The following is a 9,215-nucleotide window of genomic DNA, read 5'->3' as shown; positions in this document are numbered from 1 at the left end:
CAAAGCCATCATGGCTGGTAACCATTCAGAGCCTTATCTTCCATGAAAACCTATGACCCCTTATTCCTCAACCAAAGGATCAATGTAAGGATGAGGCACATGGTAAACAAAACTGGATTTTTATCTAAACACAATGAATGAGAGTTAAAACTTAATGGTTTCTGTGATGAGGCACACCACTTTATTTCAGTCAAAACCACTTTACAGAAAGAATTGAGTATTCTACTTAAAACTTCCACTTTTAACCAGTTTCTGAGCTTCTCCTAAAATGACTATTTGTTCTAATAATCCAGAAAGACACACCCAGCCCTTTCTAGGATCTTTCCCTTCCCCTCAGGGTAATAATCACAGTTGCTCTACCTAGCAAATTCCTAATCCCTTTCCAGGCTATATCTAAGCCCTATCTGAAAGTTTAACTGTTGGGTACCAACTTTTAACTCTGCATTCATTCCTGATTGGTTGGTTGACACCCTGCCCAGCCTTGATTGGTTACTGGGTCTCTACGAGGATGACTGTCCATCACACCTGACCTGCCACCAATCCACTTATAGCTATACCACACTGACTATGAGAGGAACTATGTTCAGAAACGCAAGGCTATACCTGCGCTGCAGATGTACCAGGGGGAAGTTTGTGGCTCAGTGGCAGAGCTCAGGTTTGGTATGTAAAAGGTCTCAGGTTCAATCCCCAGCATCTCTGGGCAGGACTGGGAGGGACCCGTGTCTGAAATCCTGGAGAGCTGCTGCCAGTTGGTGTAGGCAATATTGATCTAGATGGACCATTGGTCTGACTCAAAAGAGCATCTCCATCCCCATCGTTTAGCCCGGACACTGAGGTCCAGCACCGAGGGCCTTCTGGCGGTTCCCTCACTGCACAAAGTGAGATTAGAGGGAACCAGGCACAGGGCCTTCTCGCTAATGGCACCAGCCCTGTGGAACGCCCTCCCGTCAGATGTCAAGGAAATAAACAACTATCTGACTTTTAGAAGACATGTGAAGGCAAACCTGTTTAGGGAAGTTTTGATGTTTTATTGTGTTTTTAATGTTCTGTTGGGAGCCGCCCAGAGTGGCTGGGGAAACCCAGCCAGATGGGCAGGGTACAAATAATTAAATTATTATTATTATTATTATTATTATTATTATTATTATTATTAATTCAAAATAAGGCAGTTTTTCACCTTTTTAGGATTTACTGGAAGGGGCATGAATGGTCCCCACTGAAAGGCCATTGTCGGAGTCTGGTCAAAACAAGGAGCTAGTCTTCATTTGCCAGGCGCCCAGCATTAAATCAGAGCAGTGTTACAAGCAGGAAAAGCTGCAAGTCACCCACCAGGGAACCTAAACCCCAGTGCAATCTTTTAATTGAAACCTAATAATTTGTTTTCACATGAGCAATGCAGAGCGCAGCTGACCACCTTCACTATGACATGCAACAAAGATCTGGATGTTTTGCAGGAAACAGTTTGCTGGATTTACTGACCTGTGCAAAGCATTAATGTATTCAATGCTCTCCCCACCAGCTTCATGAAGAAATCCACCACTTTCTCCTCCCCTCTTTCAACTGCCTGTTTTGCAATTGATTGCATTGTCCTTTCAGCAAAGTGCAGGCGGTCCACCGGGAGCCCCAGCACAACATACTGTAAATTGCTGTCATAATCAACTGAGTGGCTTTAATGAGCTTACTCTAGTTCTCTAATTCCATGGGCCATCAAGAGATTTATTGAGCAGGGCTGCTGTTTATTACAGGGTTCAACGTTCAGCCAAGGCTTTGTGTGGATAATGTCATGGTAGATGTGCCTTCTCTTCTCGGAGAGCGATGGGGCTGTTAGTCTAAAGTGCAGGCAGCATCCTAGAAAAACACTTTGGCTGAAACTAAGGGCTGCCAACCTGTAGGATGACTCCCTGCAATTTTTATGTGGGACTTCAGTTTTTTAGACTTTTGAGAAGCACAGCCATACAGAGACAACTCTCTATGTATTGAACTTCCACCAGCCACCAATATTACGCAGGCAGAGCCAGTGCTATCATTAGGCCAACTAGGCAGATGCCTAGGACTCAAAACTGACCATTGAGGGGCAGAGTTTTATACAGATTAGATTTTGTTATAGCTTATAGGGAAGTTTTAAAAGTTTTATGTTTTATTGTGTTTTTAATATTATATTGGGAGCTGTCCAGAGTGGCTGGGGAAACCCAGCCAGATGAGCAGGGTATACCTAATAAATTATTATTATTATTATTATTATTGTTGTTGTTGTTGTTGTTGTTGTTTAATTCCTGATAATATTTTACTTTTATTTTTTATATTTTGAAGAATTTTATCACTTTTGAAGTAAATAGTACATTGCAACCCCCCCCCCATTTTTCCCCATTAGAATTGCCTTTCATTTTTTACTACGAGACATTTGCTTTTGAAAATTGAAATTTTGGGGGAAGGCAGATGCCTAGGGTGCAAAACACCCTAGCATCAGCACTGCATGCGGGGAATATGATATTAAACAAAAGGAGCAATTCCAAAGTAAATCTCCACAATGCAGCGCGTGATTCATGCAACATTGATTTTTCCACACACACACACCCGCTACCTCTGACTGGAAGCCTTGGAGGGGGAACAAAGCCATACTTGCCAGAAATCGAATGGGAGGCATGAAGAACTACACAAAGCAGCTTCAAAGACCGGAGCACCAAAATGAGAAACATTATTTTGCACAATAGTTTGGACACAAGATCCCTTTCCTGGAAACGATGGCATTTTTCTGCTATGATGATGGGTTGGCAGTCATGCAGCCACAAAGGGTTAATTTGTCTGTCCTTCAAGAAGTCTGCTGCAGGCCGTGTCACATATTTTTAGCCCTTCTCTTTTTAAACAAAGGCAAAGGGTTTGTGATATCCCTTCCTTTACCTTTGAGAAGGGGAGTTGGAACATGGAAGTTCATTACCATGCCTTTGCAAAAGCCCTTAATCTTTCCAAAGCAGTAAAAACATTGGCAAAACAGAATCAGACAGACCATTGGTCCATCTACTGTCTACACTGACTGGCAGCAGCTGACCAGGGACACGGACAGGGGGCATACATACCCAGCTTTACTGGGACCTTCTGCGCATGAAGGAGATGCTCTACCACTGAGCGACGGCCCTTCCCCCAAACAGCAATTCTTCTACGCTCTATCCAATATTTGTCAGCAAGGTTGTCCTGTAGCTTAGAAGATAAACATTGTGGGCTTGTCCACACTCCTGCCTGTTCTGCACCTAGAAAGCATGGGTCTAAGTGGTTTTGCCCTTCCCCTGCTGCCTTCCCTGGGAAAACCTGCTCTTTAGCGAAGCAAATGTCAATCTGGAGAAACTCCAGTGGATGTTTGCTTTGATTCAGCGGCAAAGACTGGGTTTCCTGGGGAGAAGCATCAGGAGAAGGGCTAGTCTGGAAGAGCCCTGTGTGTCATAGCCCCGTCTCAGTTCTCTTGCTGAACAAGCAGAGGCTAGGAGTCTCTGAGTAACTCTTGCTTGAGAGCAGAATCCATATATGAAGTCCAACAGTCCAGAGATCAGGGAATCCAGATGATTGCAGAGCCGAGAGGGTCCATGTGATGGCCTGGGATTCGGACTCTGATGCTGAACCTGAGAGATCCAGAACCAGCCTCCAGAACCAGCTGGGCCGGGGCTGCGGCATGAGCCTGAAGGGTCCTCACCTGTGCTGGATCCTCAGCTGCAGGCACCAGCTGAGTCTGCTCTGGCTCCTGAGGGGTTGGAGGACCCATTGCCTGCAGGTGCTCCACCCTCAGCCCCATCAGAGGAAGTTGAGGTTGCCTCTGGGTCAGGTAACCCTCCAGCCTCTCCTGAGCTGCAGAGGCTCAGGGCAGAGAGGCGGAGGGAATTAAGTTCCTGCAGGAGGAGTGCTCGCCTCCAGGCCAGGAGAGGCGAGTTACCTGAGGATCGGGGCCGCCCTATGCCTCGGGGCATGTAAAAGCTGGCCAGCCCTAGTCCCAAGTTGCGGGAGCAACATGGTTGGTTGCTAGTTCCTTTTTTAAAAAAAATTATATTTTTATTAGTTTTACAAAAATTTTAAGACAATACTAACATATAAAAAGACATACAAACATGTATAGTTTCATAGACAAATTTTCATGAACTTCGTTTCTCAGACTTCCCCATACCTCCCCTTTCTGCATCCCAATGCCCAAAGTTTTTCAGCAACTTCTAACAATTCTGTCAAGGATATGTCTTACTAGCATTTCCTTCAATCTAATATTATCTCGCTGTAACCCTTTCATTCTAGAAGCCTTGACATTTTAACCTTCATCAAGTTTATAATAGTCCTTCAAATAAATTTTAAATTTCTTCCAGTCTTCTTCCGTCGTCTCCTTCCGCTGATCACGGATTCTGCCAGTCATCTCCGCCAGTGTCATATAGTCCATCACTTTCATCTGCCATTCTTCCAAAGTGGGTAGATCTTGTGTCTTCCAATACTTTGCGATGAGTATTCTTGCTGCTGTCGTAGCATACATAAAGAAACTTCTATCCTTCTTTGCCACCAATTGGCCGACAATGCCCAAGAGAAAGGCCTCTGGTTTTTTAGAGAAAGTACATTTAAGTACCTTTTTCATTTCATTATATATCATCTCCCAGAAAGCCTTAATCTTCGGGCACGTCCACCAAAGGTGATAAAATGTACCCTCAGTTTCTTTACACTTCCAACACTTATTGTCAGGCAAATGGTAAATTTTTGCTAGCTTGACTGGGGTCATGTACCACCTGTAAATCATTTTCATAATATTTTCCTTTAAGGCATTACATGCCGTAAATTTTATACCGGTGTTCCACAACCATTCCCAGTCAGCAAACATAATGTTATGACCAATGTCCTGTGCCCACTTAATCATAGCCGATTTAACTGTTTCATCCTGTGTATTCCATTTCAGCAGCAAGTTGTACATTCTTGACAAATTCTTAGTATTGGGTTCTAACAATTCAGTTTCTAATTTTGATTTCTCCACCTGGAAGCCAATTTTCCTATCCTGTTTGTAGTTCTCCATTATTTGATAATAATGGAGCCAATCTCGTACTTTAGGTTTCAATTTCTCATGACTCTGTAATTTCAATTTATCTCCATCTTGTTCCAAGATTTCCCAATACTTTGGCCATTTGGCCTCCATATTGAGTTTCTTCAATGCCTTTTTCCTCCAAGGGTTGGTTGCTAGTTCCTGCCTGAGCTCCTGACCCACCCTGGCTCCCTGCTTCCTTGCCTGTTCCTGACTTCACCCAACACCCTGCCCTGCAGCCAGCTTCAGCTACTACGGACTGCCTCCACGTTGGAACTTTGACCACGGACTGGACTTGGACCTTGCCTCTCGGGTAACCCACGGGACCCACACAGTCCAACAGGAAGCAGCAAGTTAGGACCAGGAACCACAGGTGGTGTTTCCAGCATCAGACTGCTGCTGAGAGCTCTGTTTAAGAAGGCCAGAGTCAACTGGTTCTCATCAGTACCTTCTCCTCTGTGAAGGCTGATCAGATGCAGGTGGAGTCACTTCACCTTCAGGCTGCTGTTAAGCAGGTGAAGGTGACTCCTAGTCCATGACAATGCGTGAGAAACTGTTGACTCCCGGTTCTTGGCTCCTGACATGCTCCAGACTGCGGCCCAACTCTGACAAGATATGCAGGCCATATTAATTTTGCAGTTTGCCCTCCTGATTCCCCGACATGCACTTTCCCTGACACTCTTTTAGGATTATTTGAAATATCACCAGGGAAAGAGGCCCACCTTCAGATTAACAATTTGAGAAGTAAATCATCCTGCGGAAAATCTGCGTCACCACCTATCCATTCCAGGAAATGAGTCAGGTTTGAGGTCAGCTTGAAATACGGAGGCCTCCGTTTAGAAATGCCTTGCTCTCCACTAGGCTCTGTAAATTAAACAAGGGGCGTTTATTTATGGCCCTGTGAGCATAACCAAAGTGATAAATGGGGCACTTGAGGAACTGCAGTAGCAGGAAGGTGATCTGGCGTGAAAATGGCAATGCAGTTCTTACTATCACTTAGGCAAAATTGCCTTTGTCTTTAGTGGCAGACATTTTGTAGCCATCCAGGAATAGGTTAGCCCTTGCTCAGTGCAAAGGATCCTAAGGGTTATCATTGGGTAGCAGAATATGCCTCAATGTAACTGGATTCCAGCCAGGAGAAGTGAAGCTTTCGCAGCTGAGGGTCACATACTAGTGGTGTGTGGGGGGGGGACAATGGATGTCAGTCCTACCTTTCTGGGTTACATCTGGGATGCAGGTGGCACTGTGGTCTAAACCACTGAGGCTCTTGGGCTTGCTGACCAGAAGGTCGGCGGTTCAAATCCCTGTGGAATGTGCTCCCGTTGCTGTGTCCCAGCTCCTGCCTACCTAGCAGTTTGAAAGCACACCAGTGCAAATAGATAAATAGGTACCACTGTCGTGGGAAGGTAAACAGTGTTTCTGTTTTCAACCCTTCATTTACATACTGGTGGCCCTAAGTGAAAACTGCCACTAATCTTAATACATAACAATAGGAGTTCCCTGAAATTTTTTTTTTGCACAAACAAATCAGGAAGAAAGCTTGATAAACTGGTCTCTTGAAAGCGGAGTTGCTATTCTGCCTTAAAGCAGAACAGCAGTGATCTGGTGCTGCTAAATTGTCCACACTGGAAGCATTCCTGGTATGTTAAGGCAGAGTGGGACAAGTTTCATTTAAGCTGATGGCTTGTTCATATGATCAGAGATATATGCTTACTGTATAAGGAGCTAATGATCTGAACTGTGTTTTCTTTTTAATTGTGTGGAAACGTTGGAGTGCAAAGAGTGGCACAGAAAACTAACGCAAGCAAACAAACAATAATTTGGAGATTGGTCCCTCCCCATTTACACTCATAAAATGGGTCTCAGATTCATATTTTGACTTTATAACTTCTTTCACAAATGAAAGTAACACCTGCTTCACCCTACACAGATTCATTCTGAAGGGAGGAAACTAGCCTCTGTATGAATATGTCTCTGGTTCTCTTCCCATGATTGGAAAACCTGATTGTTCCTGATCATGCAGAGAGGACATTATGCAGTGAGGTGGAGACTGTTATCTTTTCTCTCTCTCTCTCTCTCTTTCTCTTTTTAATAGTGAACCAACCTTATTTTTCTGTAGCAATTCAAAGAAAATAATCAGGAAACAGTAATTAAAGCCCACTCCCATTCTCCAAACAGAAACTGGCATTCAGGCAATTAACCAGGTCTGTTCAAGGAGTTATTCATCACTAATGCCCCACTTATCCTCAGGAAGCATTAAAACAGGCTATTTAAGGGGGAAAACATTGCTTAAGATTGGAAAGGACTTTTGATAAACATGACTCACTTGTGTGCAAGTAAACTAATACCCTGAGGCCAAGTGTTACCAGATAATATTGTATTATATTAAGAACTTGTATGAATCCTTCATTCTACCGTATTTTTTGCTCTATAAGACTTACTTTTTCCCTCCTAAAAAGTAAGGGGAAATGTGTGTGCGTCTTATGGAGCGAATGCAGGCTGCACAGTTATCCCAGAAGCCAGAACAGCAAGAGGGATTGCTGCTTTCACCCTCTTGCTGTTCTGGCTTCTGAGATTCAGAATATTTTATTTCTTGTTTTCCTCCTCCAAAAACTAGGTGCGTCTTGTGGTCTGGTGCGTCTTATAGAGCAAAAAATATGGTAATTCTGAATCCAGCTAATTGTGGGGGGGGGGGAAGGTAAAGGACCCCTGGATGTCTTCAAATTGCTAGGTTGGCAGGAGCTGGGACAGAGCAATGGGAGCCTCACTTCGTCGCGGGAATTCGAACTGCTGCCCTTCTGGTCAGCAAGCCCAAGAGGCTCAGTGGTTTAGACCACAGTGCCACCCACACCCCAATGCTTGTAGAATGCCTGTGGAACCAACCTGTGTCTGGAGCTGGCAACAGGTGGAGGCATCTTTACAGAGTCTGAGGCGGGATGGATGGCAGTGTTGCCTTGCATTAGGAGCCTATTTGCTTCCAATATGCTCTGCATGCATCCTTGTGGACATACAACTATTAGGCCTGATAAGTTGCCAACATTTCCTCATTGCAATCAGACTCTGAAAAGAGGCCACCCGCGGAACCTCCTACCACTTGGGGAAGTAGGGCAAGACCCCTCTTTTTATAACCCATGTTATGTACTAAGCTTGGATCCTAGAACAATAGGCAAGTAGGATCCTAGAATGCAACAACTGATTGGCCTGCAGGAAAAGACCAATCAGGCTCCAGGAGGAAGTTAGTCAGCCTATTAGGTTGGTAGGATTGTAGACTGCAACAACCGATTGGCCTGCAGGAAAAGACCAATCAGGCTCCAGGAGGGAAGCAGAATCAGCCAATCAGACGGGACTCATTATGTAAATAATGTATATAAAAGCCTGAGGCTTGGGGGGCAAGTCAATCACTGTTTTACAAGCTGCAATAAAGAGCATGAAATCACTACAGGACTCCGAGTATATTTCAACCCATCAGTTCAAAAGCAAAGGTTTTGTCAACCAAGAATGAGCCTGCAAATGGAATTCTAGGAAGGAAGGACAGTGGAAGTGACAGGCTCAGATTGTGGGGAGACGATTATTACAGGCAGATGCTGTCTGTCTAATTTGCTCAGCGCCGTTTGTGGCAAGAAAAATACAGCAGCTGCTTTTCACAAGGGAAAGGAGAAATACTTGTTCAAGCTGTTCCAGTTAATAGTTGGCATTCCTTTGGGACTGAAGCCTCAACAGAAACATACTGCTGGCTTCACCTTAATAGAGGAACACTCCGCTTGTTCCCAACTGTGCCTCATTTACATCTTAACTGTTCATGTTATTACCTCTTTTCTCTTCTGATGGTGAATATCTTCTCTGTGTACGCGTGTGCAGAATGCAATAGAAAGCACCTTGTACTGGACTTTGTCAAGTCCTGGGCTGCATCCTTGGCTGAAGCAAATGGGTTCTGCTGCATCCGTAGCACTGAGGCAGCTTCCACTCTTGCCTTGTTTTCTCAGAGTAATTGCTTATGATCTTGCTGCCATGGTTACTGCTTTGCTTTTGTTTTGTTCGCCTCCTGTAATTTCAGGGTTGGCCCAAGTCATTCTGCTGCCCCAAGTGGCTGCATTGCACAGGGCCTCTCGTACTGTTGCAGAGACGGGGCTTGCTTAAAAAAATCCCTTAAAAAAACAAAACAACCCCCCCCAAACCCCCTACT

This window comes from Podarcis vaucheri (assembly GCF_965113315.1).
Source record: "Podarcis vaucheri genome assembly, chromosome: 5".
Taxonomy (NCBI): domain Eukaryota; kingdom Metazoa; phylum Chordata; class Lepidosauria; order Squamata; family Lacertidae; genus Podarcis; species Podarcis vaucheri.
Note: the sequence above shows the minus strand (reverse complement) of the source record.